At 40.4% G+C, this 15,819-nt stretch overlaps 2 long non-coding RNA genes across 2 annotated transcripts; one reads left to right on the top strand and one right to left on the bottom strand.

Moving 5' to 3' along the window:
- Positions 1-1,019: 1,019 nt before the first annotated feature.
- Positions 1,020-2,613, bottom strand: LOC144825277 (uncharacterized). Its single transcript, XR_013609373.1, has 6 exons — positions 2,565-2,613; positions 2,345-2,444; positions 2,140-2,223; positions 1,923-2,035; positions 1,754-1,812; positions 1,020-1,425 (listed from the first exon to the last, which is right to left on the bottom strand). It is a non-coding gene; the product is annotated as an uncharacterized LOC144825277 (long non-coding RNA).
- Positions 2,614-5,779: 3,166 nt separating this feature from the next.
- Positions 5,780-7,373, top strand: LOC144825276 (uncharacterized). The gene is made up of 6 exons (XR_013609372.1): positions 5,780-5,828; positions 5,949-6,048; positions 6,170-6,253; positions 6,358-6,470; positions 6,581-6,639; positions 6,968-7,373. It is a non-coding gene; the product is annotated as an uncharacterized LOC144825276 (long non-coding RNA).
- The last annotated feature ends 8,446 nt before the right edge of the window (positions 7,374-15,819 follow it).

Raw genomic sequence — 15,819 nt, 5'->3', positions numbered from 1 at the left:
CAGTTTAAGGCGACTGTTCATCATCCACTTGGCAAAGTCTGTCATCCCTTCGTGTAGGTTGGCTCTGGCGGTGGTGGGGTCGTTGGTGAGGGAGAGGATCAGCTGGGTATCGTCGGCGTAGGAAATTAAATTTATAATATTTAATGTTTTATTTGTGTTAATTGTATTTTTTGTTTTAGGGACGGGATGTTGGGTTATTAGGGGATAAGGGTGGGGAGTGTTTATAAAATAATGATTTTTAAATGTTAATATTATGCAAATTTACAAGATAATAATTTGAAATTTCAAATTTTAATTGAAATTTTAGAAATAAATATTTAGTTTAGGAGCGGGATGTTGAGTTAATAGGGGATAAGGGTGGGGAGTGTTTTAAAATAATGATTTTTACATTTTAATATTATGCAAATTTACAAATTAATAATTAGAAATTTGAAATTTCAAATTTTAATTGAAATTTTAGAAATAAATATTTAGGGGTTTATTAGGATGGTGGGCGGGCTTTGCCCGCCCGCCACCCTTTCGGTAATGTGGACCGCCCGCCTACAGGGCGGGGGTCCCGATTTTGGCATTAGGATGCGCCTGCCACACAGGCGGGCGCATCCTGTATATTTACCATTGCGGCGGGCGCAATGGTAAAAATGAACGTTGTGCATTTCAAAGCACAACATGACAGGCACCGCGCGGTGCCTGCCACGTTGCACTTTGAAATGCGGGGGCATCCATGGGTACCCCCCATGTGCACCCCCCAAGCCCCGGACTTCCAGGGGGTCCACAAGGGGCCCCCGCAGGGAGTCTCCGCATGCCTCTCCGTGGCAGCGAAAAGCATTTGAAAATGCCCATAGTAATATGGCGGGCGGTGTCTAACAGACACCGCAATACAGAGGGGGACCCCACATCAATCTAAGGCAGGTAGATGGGGAAAGAAACATCAAAAGCAAAACGGGTACCTGCCCTATGGATTTGAACAAAAAGGCCTAGGAGAGGTCCAAATATATAAATACAAAAACACCTAAGCCCAAGCAAATTACACCGCACAAACAGGTTTATTCATTTAGTATCAAAATTTATTTTTCAGGAATGAATTTTTTCAAGGGACTGCTTTTTTTATATAAACTAATACATAAATATATTTCGTGGGTTAACCTACACTGAGATAAATAAACACAATAATAAAAATAAGTAAATGGTGGTTCAGATTCCGCTCTAGCATATCAACAACATTCATACGGCATTCATTCTCTAATCAAACAGCACCAAGCGATGATGGTTGTAGATAACATGGGGACCGATGGTTCAAGGTCCGGGTAGGTTCCTAAAATAGGAAAAAGCGCCTACGCGCGTTTCGGTGTATGGTCCCGTCCGGGACTACACCTTCATCAGGGCACAGTGGAAGGGCGGAAGGGGAACCACAAACAGGTAGGATTTCTGTGAAATAAACATTAAAAACAATGGTTAGGTGTATGTACATTTTTGCGAGGGTTTAGGTGTAAACAAAATAGGCTCACATCTACATTCAGACTGTGGACATCCAGTTTGTGGGCGGTCAGGACTAGACTTGCAGAGCACATACATGACATCATACAAATATTGATTTCCACGAAGGGGGGACAATGGGATAACAATTTAAAAGCTATGCTTTACTGAGACTGCTCGTGAGCAAGGAATGACCGGAAAGAGGGATATGAATGGGGGCTGCACATTAATTTAATGTAAATGCCACACATTAAGGATGTAAGGTTTAAAAAGAGTTTACCTGACTCAGGTATGACAGGGCTGATGGCGTTTCTGGTGCAGGTCGAAGGCGCGACGACCCTGTTAAAGAACAGAGCAAGCTCATAAAGGTGCACAGTGCCAGAGATAAGAGCATGGGGTGCTGAGTTTAGACAATTGCGCAAGATAAGGATGCACACAGGCGCGATTACCAGCGATGGCGGGGGATTCTCCTAAGTCGATTCTCAAGCGGTCTGCCCCCGGGGATATGCTCAAGTGGGGCGAGGCTGATGGAATCCTGGGGCGCGTGGAATGCGCAGAGACCCTGTTAAAAGACAGTGCTTGCTCAGAAAAATGCGGGATGCCAGTTTAAAAGAGCAAGGGGCGCTGGATTTAATTAATCACGCTAGGTGGAGGTGGCACAGTTACCTGAAGTGGCAGGGAATACTCTCCTCGATGGATTCTCAGGGAGGAGGGAGCACGCCGCCGACCGGTACAGGGAAGTATAGAAACCTGTACAGGAAATATATGTACAAAAAGAAAGTGCAGGTTTGAGGAAGGAATTACACAGCATAGGTGCACTAGCGCCGTAGGTGGAACTGCGTGGGCGGGGGGCGCGAGCTGGAAATCTTACCCGAAGGGAAATCAAGGATGGAAATAAGATCCCTCTGCTGTTATTGGGACAGAAGAGGTCCGTCCTGGCAAGTTCTAGGCTGCGGGGATCAGCGGAGGCACTAAAAAGATAAACGGTGAAGGTCACTGAGAGGTTTTCAGGAGAAAGCCTTAGTGATTAGATCTACAAATCTGGCTGACAAGCGCAAGGGGGCATAGCGGACTCAGGGCGGTCAACTTACTTAGCGTCGCATCATGTCGGGCGTCCCGGTCGGCGGACTCCACAGAAGTTAAAACGGCTGGTCCCGGAGCAGGGCTACACTACTCGGGCGCCTCTATATATAGTGGGTTAAACGCTGTGATGGCAGTCAGCTGCGAGGGCGCGCGACCTCACACGAGGGCATAGAGATGGATGATGGTTAGGGATGGCCGCTTAATAGAAGGGAACTGTGGCGGCCATCTTGGAATGGCTAAGAGGAACGTGTTTCGGGATAGAACGACATAGTATGGCATGAAGGGGGGCACAAGAAGGTGATGGGGCACTGCAAAGAATAAGGGGAACAATGGTAGAGGGGAATTCAAGCGAGCAGCTTTAGGAACAAAAGTTGAATTTGGAGTAAAGATTACTCCCAGGATGAATCACATACAGGGTAATAGAAAAGAAATAGTGCAAGAAATCTGTCAATAGGCAAGGGAACCTCCGCGAAAGCTATTTATTGCTGGGTTCCTGCAAGAGAATAATAGACCATAAAGGGGGACTCGGATTCCAGCAGGGCCCCTGTCTACAGAATACGGCTAAGCTCAAGGCGAAGTGCGAGTTTACAGTAGTGCATTGGCCCACGGGCATTCCTCGTTTAGGCCCTTTTCCAAACTATTGAGAAAAAAGATCCAAAAGACCTCTCGTTTTTTTCTCCACAGTGTGGGGTCAGTGCCGGCCGGAGTTTGCATCTTTTCCAATATGGACCACCTAAGGTCAGTTTCAGTGTGTTCGAGGGATATCCAGTGTTCGACAAGGGGGGCTCCCCTTTTGCCGATACGTATGTTTGATTTATGCTCCCCGATGCGGAGTCTTATCTCCCTGCTCGTTTCGCCTACGTATGGCATTTCACACGGGCATAGGATAATATAGACACAATTAGTCGTCCGACAATTGGTCATGGTGGAGAGATTTATACTGCGGGTGGGTGTGGGGATCACATTTCCTCCTATGGCGTTTGGACATGCTTGGCATCTGCCACATTTGTGGTTGCCAGTGATAGGGTCAGGGCCTACAATGGACCTTTGGATCAATGGTTTCGGATCACGCATTTTGCCTCTCACTAAATGGTTTCTAAGATTTTTGTTGCGCTTGAATGCAAAGATCGGTTTGGGTAGAGAATTTTGGTCCTGATTTAAATTCAAAAGAAACCAACTGGAGTTAATGGCCTGTCTGAGTTGGTTGTTAGCAGTGGAGTGTCGCGTGATACAGACAATCGATTCCTTAGGGGTGGAGTTCCTAGGTTCAAACATGGAATCACGGTTGTAGTATCTGGCCCGTTTGAAGCTCTCCTTGACCAGCCGGTAAGGGTAGCCCCGTTGTAATAACTTCTCCTTCAGCATATCCCCTTCAGTTAGGAAGTCCCTAATGTCTGTACAATTCCTTCTAATTCGGAGAAATTGGCTAAACGGGATGTTATCACGTTGACAGCGGGGATGGTAACTGCCGCGCACATTTTCGAAAAATGGGGCCATCTCGTTGTATATATGGGTTCGCTCAATTGGGAGCGAACCCATATATATATACAACGAGATGGCCCCATTTTTCGAAAATGTGCGCGCTTGGTCCCGTTTTATTGACGACGTGTTTTTTATCTGGGAGGGGGATGACACCACCCTGATTGAATTCATTGCGTGGCTCAATCTTGCTGACCCTAACCTCAGGTTCACCAGCCATTTCAGCCAAGACAAAATTGAATTCTTGGACCTATGGGTCGGACATCATAATCAGGCCATCACGGTATCCCTGTTCACCAAACCCACTGCCCGCAACACCATTCTTCAATACGGCAGTTACCATCCCCGCTGTCAACGTGATAACATCCCGTTTAGCCAATTTCTCCGAATTAGAAGGAATTGTACAGACATTAGGGACTTCCTAACTGAAGGGGATATGCTGAAGGAGAAGTTATTACAACGGGGCTACCCTTACCGGCTGGTCAAGGAGAGCTTCAAACGGGCCAGATACTACAACCGTGATTCCATGTTTGAACCTAGGAACTCCACCCCTAAGGAATCGATTGTCTGTATCACGCGACACTCCACTGCTAACAACCAACTCAGACAGGCCATTAACTCCAGTTTGTTTCTTTTGAATTTAAATCAGGACCAAAATTCTCTACCCAAACCGATCTTTGCATTCAAGCGCAACAAAAATCTTAGAAACCATTTAGTGAGAGGCAAAATGCGTGATCCGAAACCATTGATCCAAAGGTCCATTGTAGGCCCTGACCCTATCACTGGCAACCACAAATGTGGCAGATGCCAAGCATGTCCAAACGCCATAGGAGGAAATGTGATCCCCACACCCACCCGCAGTATAAATCTCTCCACCATGACCAATTGTCGGACGACTAATTGTGTCTATATTATCCTATGCCCGTGTGAAATGCCATACGTAGGCGAAACGAGCAGGGAGATAAGACTCCGCATCGGGGAGCATAAATCAAACATACGTATCGGCAAAAGGGGAGCCCCCCTTGTCGAACACTGGATATCCCTCGAACACACTGAAACTGACCTTAGGTGGTCCATATTGGAAAAGATGCAAACTCCGGCCGGCACTGACCCCACACTGTGGAGAAAAAAACGAGAGGTCTTTTGGATCTTTTTTCTCAATAGTTTGGAAAAGGGCCTAAACGAGGAATGCCCGTGGGCCAATGCACTACTGTAAACTCGCACTTCGCCTTGAGCTTAGCCGTATTCTGTAGACAGGGGCCCTGCTGGAATCCGAGTCCCCCTTTATGGTCTATTATTCTCTTGCAGGAACCCAGCAATAAATAGCTTTCGCGGAGGTTCCCTTGCCTATTGACAGATTTCTTGCACTATTTCTTTTCTATTACCCTGTATGTGATTCATCCTGGGAGTAATCTTTACTCCAAATTCAACTTTTGTTCCTAAAGCTGCTCGCTTGAATTCCCCTCTACCATTGTTCCCCTTATTCTTTGCAGTGCCCCATCACCTTCTTGTGCCCCCCTTCATGCCATACTATGTCGTTCTATCCCGAAACACGTTCCTCTTAGCCATTCCAAGATGGCCGCCACAGTTCCCTTCTATTAAGCGGCCATCCCTAACCATCATCCATCTCTATGCCCTCGTGTGAGGTCGCGCGCCCTCGCAGCTGACTGCCATCACAGCGTTTAACCCACTATATATAGAGGCGCCCGAGTAGTGTAGCCCTGCTCCGGGACCAGCCGTTTTAACTTCTGTGGAGTCCGCCGACCGGGACGCCCGACATGATGCGACGCTAAGTAAGTTGACCGCCCTGAGTCCGCTATGCCCCCTTGCGCTTGTCAGCCAGATTTGTAGATCTAATCACTAAGGCTTTCTCCTGAAAACCTCTCAGTGACCTTCACCGTTTATCTTTTTAGTGCCTCCGCTGATCCCCGCAGCCTAGAACTTGCCAGGACGGACCTCTTCTGTCCCAATAACAGCAGAGGGATCTTATTTCCATCCTTGATTTCCCTTCGGGTAAGATTTCCAGCTCGCGCCCCCCGCCCACGCAGTTCCACCTACGGCGCTAGTGCACCTATGCTGTGTAATTCCTTCCTCAAACCTGCACTTTCTTTTTGTACATATATTTCCTGTACAGGTTTCTATACTTCCCTGTACCGGTCGGCGGCGTGCTCCCTCCTCCCTGAGAATCCATCGAGGAGAGTATTCCCTGCCACTTCAGGTAACTGTGCTACCTCCACCTAGCGTGATTAATTAAATCCAGCGCCCCTTGCTCTTTTAAACTGGCATCCCGCATTTTTCTGAGCAAGCACTGTCTTTTAACAGGGTCTCTGCGCATTCCACGCGCCCCAGGATTCCATCAGCCTCGCCCCACTTGAGCATATCCCCGGGGGCAGACCGCTTGAGAATCGACTTAGGAGAATCCCCCGCCATCGCTGGTAATCGCGCCTGTGTGCATCCTTATCTTGCGCAATTGTCTAAACTCAGCACCCCATGCTCTTATCTCTGGCACTGTGCACCTTTATGAGCTTGCTCTGTTCTTTAACAGGGTCGTCGCGCCTTCGACCTGCACCAGAAACGCCATCAGCCCTGTCATACCTGAGTCAGGTAAACTCTTTTTAAACCTTACATCCTTAATGTGTGGCATTTACATTAAATTAATGTGCAGCCCCCATTCATATCCCTCTTTCCGGTCATTCCTTGCTCACGAGCAGTCTCAGTAAAGCATAGCTTTTAAATTGTTATCCCATTGTCCCCCCTTCGTGGAAATCAATATTTGTATGATGTCATGTATGTGCTCTGCAAGTCTAGTCCTGACCGCCCACAAACTGGATGTCCACAGTCTGAATGTAGATGTGAGCCTATTTTGTTTACACCTAAACCCTCGCAAAAATGTACATACACCTAACCATTGTTTTTAATGTTTATTTCACAGAAATCCTACCTGTTTGTGGTTCCCCTTCCGCCCTTCCACTGTGCCCTGATGAAGGTGTAGTCCCGGACGGGACCATACACCGAAACGCGCGTAGGCGCTTTTTCCTATTTTAGGAACCTACCCGGACCTTGAACCATCGGTCCCCATGTTATCTACAACCATCATCGCTTGGTGCTGTTTGATTAGAGAATGAATGCCGTATGAATGTTGTTGATATGCTAGAGCGGAATCTGAACCACCATTTACTTATTTTTATTATTGTGTTTATTTATCTCAGTGTAGGTTAACCCACGAAATATATTTATGTATTAGTTTATATAAAAAAAGCAGTCCCTTGAAAAAATTCATTCCTGAAAAATAAATTTTGATACTAAATGAATAAACCTGTTTGTGCGGTGTAATTTGCTTGGGCTTAGGTGTTTTTGTATTTATATATTTGGACCTCTCCTAGGCCTTTTTGTTCAAATCCATAGGGCAGGTACCCGTTTTGCTTTTGATCTAACAGACACCGCCACCATGTAACTCATTGTCCGCCCGGTTGCCTTGCGGCCGGGCGGAAAGCAGGCGGGCGGTGTTTGACACCGCCGCGGTCCCCCCCCCCACCATCCAAATATGGCAGGGGGAATTGGGCAGTGGATGTCGGGCGGATTTCCTCCGCCAGGCTGGCGGAGGCCACCGCCAGCCTGGCGGAGGAAATCCACCCGACATCGTAATGACCCCCTTAGTTTAGGAGCGGGATGTTGGGTTAATAGGGGATAAGGGTGAGGAGTGTTTTAAAATAATGATTTTTAAATTTTAATATTATGCACATTTACAAAATAATAATTTGAAATTTAAAATTCCAAAATTTAATTGAAGTTTTAGAAATAAATATTTATTTTAGGAGTGGTATGTTGGGTTAATAGGGGATAAGGGTGGGGAGTGATTTAAAATTATGATTTATCATTTTTAATAATATGCAAAAACAATTATCAGTAATTTCAAATTTCAAATTTCGAAAATAAATGAAATTTCTAGAAATATATTTATTATAGGAGTGGGATGTTGAGTTAATAGAGGAAAAGGGTGGATATTTTATAAAAATAAAGATTTGGAATTTTTAGTAAAATATTGATAATTAATTGCAAAATGAAAAATTTAATTTGTAAATTAAATTTAAAAAATAAATTTTTTGATTAGTAGTGGGATGTTGGGTTAAAAGGGGATTAGGGTGGGTAGTGTATAAAAATAATGTTTTACATTTTAAATAAAATGCAAATTTATAATAAATGTTTAAATAAATTTAAAATCCTCATTACAATTTTTAATTTAAAAACAATTTGTTAGTTTAGGTGTGGGATGTTTGTTAATGGTTGTTTGGATGAGTGTGAGGAGTTTTAGTTAAATAAATGTACACATTTTTTAAAAGTTTAAAAAATGTAAAACTAATATTAGAAATTTCAAAATATTCTTATTGGTGTGGGAATAGTTAATTAATTAGGGTTACTGTCCCACTCCAATCAGATGAAAGTCAGGGAAGGTGCTGGACACTAACCCTATTCAATTTACTATTCCCACTCCAGTCTAATAAAAGTCAGTGTACCTTCCCTGACTTTCACGTTATGAGAGTGGGAATAGTATATTATATTGGGTCAGTGTCCAGCACCTTCCCTGACTTATTTTAGACTGGAGTGGGAATAGTAAATTATATAGGGTTAGTGTCCAGCAACTTCCCTGACTTTCACCTTATTGGAGTGGGAATAGTAAATTATATTGGGTCAGTGTCCAGCACCTTCCCTGACTTTTATTAGACTGGAGTGGGAATAGTAAATTAAATAGGGTTAGTGTCCAGCACCTTCCCTGACTTTCACCTTATTGGAATGGGAATAGTAAAGTATATTGGGTCAGTGTCCAGCAGCTTCTCTGAGTTTTATCAGACTGGAGTGGGAATAGTAAATTAAATAGGGTTAGTGTCCAGCACCTTCCTTGACTTTCACCTTATTGGAGTGGGAATAGTAAATTATATTGGGTCAGTGTCCAGCACCTTCCCTGACTTTTATTAGACTGGAGTGGGAATAGTAAATTAAATAGGGTTAGTGTCCAGCACCTTCCTTGACTTTCACCTTATTGGAGTGGGAATAGTAAATTATATTGGGTCAGTGTCCAGCACCTTCCCTGACTTTTATTAGACTGGAGTGGGAATAGTAAATTAAATAGGGTTAGTGTCCAGCACCTTCCCTGACTTTCATCCGATTGGAGTGGGAATAGTAAACTATATTGGGTCAGTGTCCAGCACCTTCCCTGACTTTTATTAGACTGGAGTGGGAATAGTAAATTAAATAGGGTTAGTGTCCAGCACCTTCCCTGACTTTCATCTGATTGGAGTGGGAATAGTAAATTTTATTGGGTCAGTGTCCAGCACCTTCCCTGACTTTTATTAGAATGGAGTGGGAATAGTAAATTAAATAGGGTTAGTGTCCAGCACCTTCCCTGACTTTCATTCGATTGGAGTGGGAATAGTAAATTATATTGAGTCAGTGTCCAGCCCCTTCCCTGACTTTTATTAGACTGGAGTGGGAATAGTAAATTAAATAGGGTTAGTGTCCAGCGCCTTCCCTGACCTTCATCTGATTGGAGTGGGAATAGTAAATTATATTGGGTCAGTGTCCAGCACCTTCCCTGACTTTTATTAGACTGGAGTGGGAATAGTAAATTATACAGGGTTAGTGTCCAGCACCTTCTCTGACTTTCATCTGGTTGGAGTGGGAATAGTAAACTATATTGGGTCAGTGTCCAGCACCTTCCCTGACTTTTATTAGACTGGAGTGGGAATAGTAAATTAAATAGGGTTAGTGTCCAGCACCTTCCCTGACTTTCATCTGATTGGAGTGGGAATAGTAAATTTTATTGGGTCAGTGTCCAGCACCTTCCCTGACTTTTATTAGAATGGAGTGGGAATAGTAAATTAAATAGGGTTAGTGTCCAGCACCTTCCCTGACTTTCATCTGATCGGAGTGGAAATAGTAAATTATATTGGGTCAGTGTCCAGCCCCTTCCCTGACTTTTATCACCCTGTAGTGGAATAATAATTGATATATGTTTTCTATTGTAGTCAGAAAATGATTGTTATAAAATAAAGGTTTATTCCTTGTAATTCCAAATTAAATATTTGTAAGTGAAAAAGATAGATGTAAATATAAAAATATTATCATTATAATCATATTAAAAAATTACATTTTATTTCATAATTGTAAAATAAGTAGAAAATAATTGTTTGAAGATTTTTATTTACATACTTTATTTGTAATATTTACAGTACAGGAAAAAAACAATACATTTTTTATGTTAAATTGTTAGGTAAACAAAATGTATTACATTACATTTATTTATATTGATAAATGTTGTACAATGCAAAATATATATAATTTTTAACAGTATTGTTTAAAAAAAAAACTTTTTTAGATTGCACAAATATTTTTAACATTGTTAACAGTTTTCATAAATCATTTACAGTTAGAAATAGTGTGTGTATCTGTAAATAAAATATTTAATTAATAATATTAATATGCAATATATTAATTTTTATTAATTATATATTTTAAACTTTTACTTGAACAGAAAATATAAAACATTTAAGTAAATTGTAGCAATTTTTACATGCTTTACATATACATTTTATGACATTTATATACATAAATAATTTTTTTAATAATAATTAATATTTTTATTAATTTGTATTAAGATTATACTAAGGTTATTTAATTAACAAATTATTTGTAAATATTTTCTAAACATAAAATTATGCATACAGTCAGTTACAATGTTTGATTATTTTTCTAAATTATTTAGAAAAATAGATATAATTAATAATAATAATTAATATATTATAATAATTAATATTATTAATTTACAAAGGTAGATTATTTATAAAGTATATATTCTATCAGTGTAATTTATTATTGTTGTTTAATTACAATTTGTATACAAAAAATGATTAATAATAATAATGATTAATTTTTCCTATTTATTCTTATTATTATTAATTTACAAATGTTACATACTTGTATAGTAAATGTAAAAGTAATACAGAAATGTAAATAATATAGACACTGAAGTAACATTTTTTTAAATACTTTAGGCTTTTTAATTTATTAAATAAAGTATTAATGATAATTAATAATACATTATTATTAATTATCATTGATTACAAAGGTGAAATAATTATATATATTTTTTTAAAGTGAAACAGAATAATTTGGTATTTTTTAAGTCTACTACCATATGTTATGTTTGGATAGATAATGGTTTTTAATATGTTTAAGTTTGTAATATTGTTTACATGGGACTATTTTTTTACCGCGTAAGGTTATTTTGCTTCATTCAGGACTGGAGACGCTCGCGGTTAGATGCTGCGTCGCGTTTGGAAAGGTAAGGTGAATTTTAACTAATATATGTTAGAGAGTAGTAGTGTTTGAGTGTATTTGTGGGGTATGTAGTATAATTTGATGTATTTAGTCGTGGTTTTTGTATGTTTTAGGTGTTAGTTGGTTTTTATGGAGGTGTCGTGAGTTTTTGAGGTATACTGTATTTATTGTGTTTAATGTTAATATATGTTGATACTAATATTTGATATCAATGTAAATGTATATTTTTAGGTGTTTGGGGTTTTGTGTGGGTGGGTTTGTTTTCGATCTTTTTTACAGGTTTCGGGTTCTCGCTGTTTCCTTCCGGAAAAGGATGCGTTTTTTTTTTTGAAAGAAGAGTGTATTAGTTTATTAAACTAATCTTTACATACTCTCTTTCGTTTTCTCTTTGTTTCATGGAACGATTTTTAACCTTTTTTACTGTTTTTCGGGTTTTTAAGGGTATCGATGTGTATTTGGAGAACATTATGCGTTTTTTTAAAACTAAAAGTGTGTGTATATTACTTTATTTAATAACATTACCACACTTTGTTTTGTCTGGGTTTCTTGGAGCGATTCTTTTATTTTTTAGCTATTTTTCGGGTTTTGCATGGTTTACACATTATGCTGGAGAAGAAATAGCGTTTTTTTTATATAAAAGTGTGTGTATATTGTTTGAATACATAAAGTTACCACACTTTTATTTTTCGGGATTTCCTGGAGCGTATTTTCAAGTTTTTTCGTGTTTTCGGGTTTTTAAGGGTTTCCACAATTTGGATTTGTCATGGATTAATAGTGGATTACATGGATTACAAGTGGTTGGATTACATATTCTTATGCTACATGAACTGTAAGTTTATTTCATTTTATATTATCTGGGTGGGAAAAGTTATTTTAAATGTGATTGATATGTTGTATATTATAAGAAGTATTATTTAATTGTTTACATATGTTTGTGTAATGCACATAAATATGTATGACAATTAGAAAATAATTTGTATAATATATTTTAATGATTGTTAAGTGAGTATTTATAAAAAAATTGAGTATTGTTATTTTTGTGTAGGTAATTTACAGGAGGGTTTTTGCTATTAGGGATAGGTAGTCTAGGCCTCGTGTAGAAGGATATAGGGTGACTTAGCTTTGGAGTAGTCTAAACATTTGTTTAGTTTGTTTGGTTAATTTTGGTCCTATTTGGGTTACAGATTGTTCCATGCGTAATTCTTGATAACTTTGTTCTTTTTGTAATGCTTCTATGAGCTTTTGTACGATAGGTTTCCCTCTGCTAGTGGTTGCTTGAAAGGCATTGTGCCATCCTTCTACACTGTTGTTGGTTTTAGCTTTTTGGTTGAGTGTACTTAAATATACATTCCACCAAGCTATGTGAAATTTAGGTTGGCGTCTGTGGCCAGATCGATGTAGCCTTCCCACCCATGTGTCCTCGAAGTAGTCGAGGAGTGGTGCTATTTTTTCTTCATATTTTTTATAATATGGACTATCGATTAGTATATTATAATGTTCTGCTACATCTGTAACAGGGACATATGGTAGGGCAATTAATTTTTTGATTTGGTAGGCAAAACTGCTGTCTGTAGCATATTGTATGCTTAATGTAGATTTTTGTAGATTTGTCCAAATGCTTTGGTTGAAATGGTAGTAACAACCTTGTATTGCTGTATGTTGAAAAGTTTTTAATATACTATCATAGCTAGTTCGAAATCTATGATTATTTTCTGAGGAAAATAATCATGGATTTCATTTTTTATAGCATTTAGTACTTCTGTGTATGTATTTTGTTGCTTATTTGGCAACAAGCAGAAAATAAATGGGATGTTGGAATGATGATATAAACCATGTATGCTGTAGAGTTGGTAGAATGGTTTTGGGCATGTTTTAAAAGTACCTCCATCATCCAGTTTTGGCAGTCTATTAATTTTCTTATATTGTTTGCAGTAGCAAACATAATAATTATGTTTGTAGGGCTTTTGTTGTCAAAAAGTACGAATGGTTCATTATTATGTGTTATACTTAATTCTGGGGGAATTACAACCTCTTCAAGAGTTTTATGGTTAGTTTGTGTAGTTGTGGTTAATCTTTTTTGTCTAGCAATTGTTCGTTTGAGGGAATCAATTGATGGTAGTTGGCCAGAAGCATGTTGAGGAACTTTTAAGAGTTCCTCTTTTAGTATTTGGGTGGTGGGTTTATCTGTGCTTGTACTAGCTTCTTTTATACTTTCCAGGGCATCTCGGACCTCTAGTTCAGTGACATTGGGGGTCGTGATTATGTTCTTAGGTAAATAGCACATTAGCTATTCAGTTGTAGCCCTGCCATAACATTTATTAGAGTAGTATTTACTACATTTCCCAAAAACTTTGTGTCCAGACTGTTTTTCTTGAGTGTAAACCTACCCCATATAACATAGTAATAATTTGTTTTTTTGAGACATAAAAAACTCTGCACCTTCAGTCATGTTTGTTTTTGTAGTGCTAGGAAAGATTAGAAAGAAACACAATTTAAGTCTAAATACTGCTATACATGTTTGAAATGCATTAATGTGTTACTTATTATACTATTGAAACAAAGGAGAGAGTGAGGACTAGGTAAGCTAGTCCGGATCCCCACTTTTATATGTCAAAATCAAAGAGGACTAGCCAAGTTACATTGGAGGGGACTCAATGGAGTACGTGTGTCAAGCAAACCAGTAGGTTTTTTAGAAAGCCCTCACCCACCAACCTAGTTGGTGGCATGCTTCATCATCGGGCCCACCACAGTGACACCTAACGTGCCCCGGGTGTGCTTCGACGCCAGATTACTGCGGAGCTGGTATACTTGCTCAGTGTGCAGTGTAGTGAGTGTGAAGGTGAAAATTAAAAAACCATACTAAAACAATATTTTAATTTACTGGGCCTCTGTTGGTATATTAAAAGGCAGACGGACGCGTTGGAGTATGGATTATGACCTCCAGTGTCCTGTGTGGTCTACATGTTTCAGCCTGGCCTTTCTTAATTTAAAACAAGGCTTTCCTCAGGACCAAGTGAGTATGTGTAGAAGGTGAATTAAATAAATAGACTAAATTATAGTGAGTGTGTTTATTTTGCTATGTGTAGCACTCCCTAAGGTGCTATATGGGTGAGAGGGGGGATCCCTCTCGCTTTGCTACATATAACATGAAGGGGACACAGACAGACGTACAAGGTAGAGTCACATTAGCATTATATTGCAAGTTTAGCCGTCATTCAGCCGTCTTATAAGGTGAGTGAACGAACTATGTATGGCTAAAGTGTGGTCTTGTCAGTGACAAGACTCATGTGGTTTTTATCTAGAAGCCGGTTGTTGTGGTGAGCTAGAAAACGAAAATTACCAATGTGAGGTTCAGGTAAGTAAAAGAGCATTATCCTCACACAGTATTTTTCTGTACAAAGCCTCCTTGGGTCGCCTGGCAGAGAAAAAGACCCTAAAAGAAGGTTGTAACAGCTTTGAAAATCATCCGACCTGTAAGGGAAGACCTCAACACCTTACCCCAGTAGTAGCTGTAGTGCGCAGTCTCATTACTCACGAAATTGTCGGCCTGGTTCCTCCTTGGACCTGTCGTCCTTCTGCGGCGTCCGGTTGTGAAAAGAGGGCCTGGCCGGTAATGTTTATAAAGCCTCCGTTATTGTTTGCACCTGTGTAAGTGTAGAAACAAAGGGAGGGGTGCAGTCGCGCAAAGCGCCATGTCATTGTAGCTGCGCGCATGCGCGAAGGAGTAGTGGCACTCGCCGGGCGCATGCGCATCAGTATACTGGCTTTCGCGCATGCGCGAGGGAGTAATGAGAGCGCCCGGCTTCCGCGCATGCGCGAGGGAGTAATGGGAGCGCCCGCTGGTCTGTCCATGCGCTAAGGGGCAGACAGTGCGTGAGATTGCACGTTTTTACTACACGTGTAGAGTAGGGGAATATACAAGCTTGGAGGATGCTTCTGGGATATGAAAAGTTAAAAATTACAAATTACTGTTTGGAGGGGCACTACTAATGGGTAATTGTTCAGTATTTAGTTACAATGGTAGCACACTCAGATGCACAGGGATATAACTCGTTGAGAAGGGAGAAGACAAAGGAACATGTTGCTTAGGCTAATTCTCAATTCAATTTGTCAATGAATTCCAGGGTATGGAATCATTCAGCCCCCCAATATGTGTGGACAATCTGTATATCCAACGTTGTTCCTTTTGGAGGAGGTGCCTGTCGTTGTTTTCTGTTGTGTCAAATTGTTCAATGACAGTCCAAGTAAAATCATTTGGGGTGTGGTGATGGGACAAGAAATGGTCTGTCAATTTACTTATGTTTTTGCCACATCGGATGGTGCTCCGGTGTTCTGTCATTCTGGTTCGTACCTTGCGGGTAGTCATCCCAACATATCGTAGGCCACATCTGCATGTTATTAGATACACCAGGTTGGAAGAGTTGCAATTGGTGAACTGACGTTGTGTCC

The sequence above is a fragment of the Lissotriton helveticus genome, chromosome 3_1, assembly GCF_964261635.1.
Source record: "Lissotriton helveticus chromosome 3_1, aLisHel1.1, whole genome shotgun sequence".
In the NCBI taxonomy this organism is placed as follows: Eukaryota; Metazoa; Chordata; class Amphibia; order Caudata; family Salamandridae; genus Lissotriton; species Lissotriton helveticus.
Note: the sequence above shows the minus strand (reverse complement) of the source record. Positions and strands in the feature narration are given on the sequence as shown.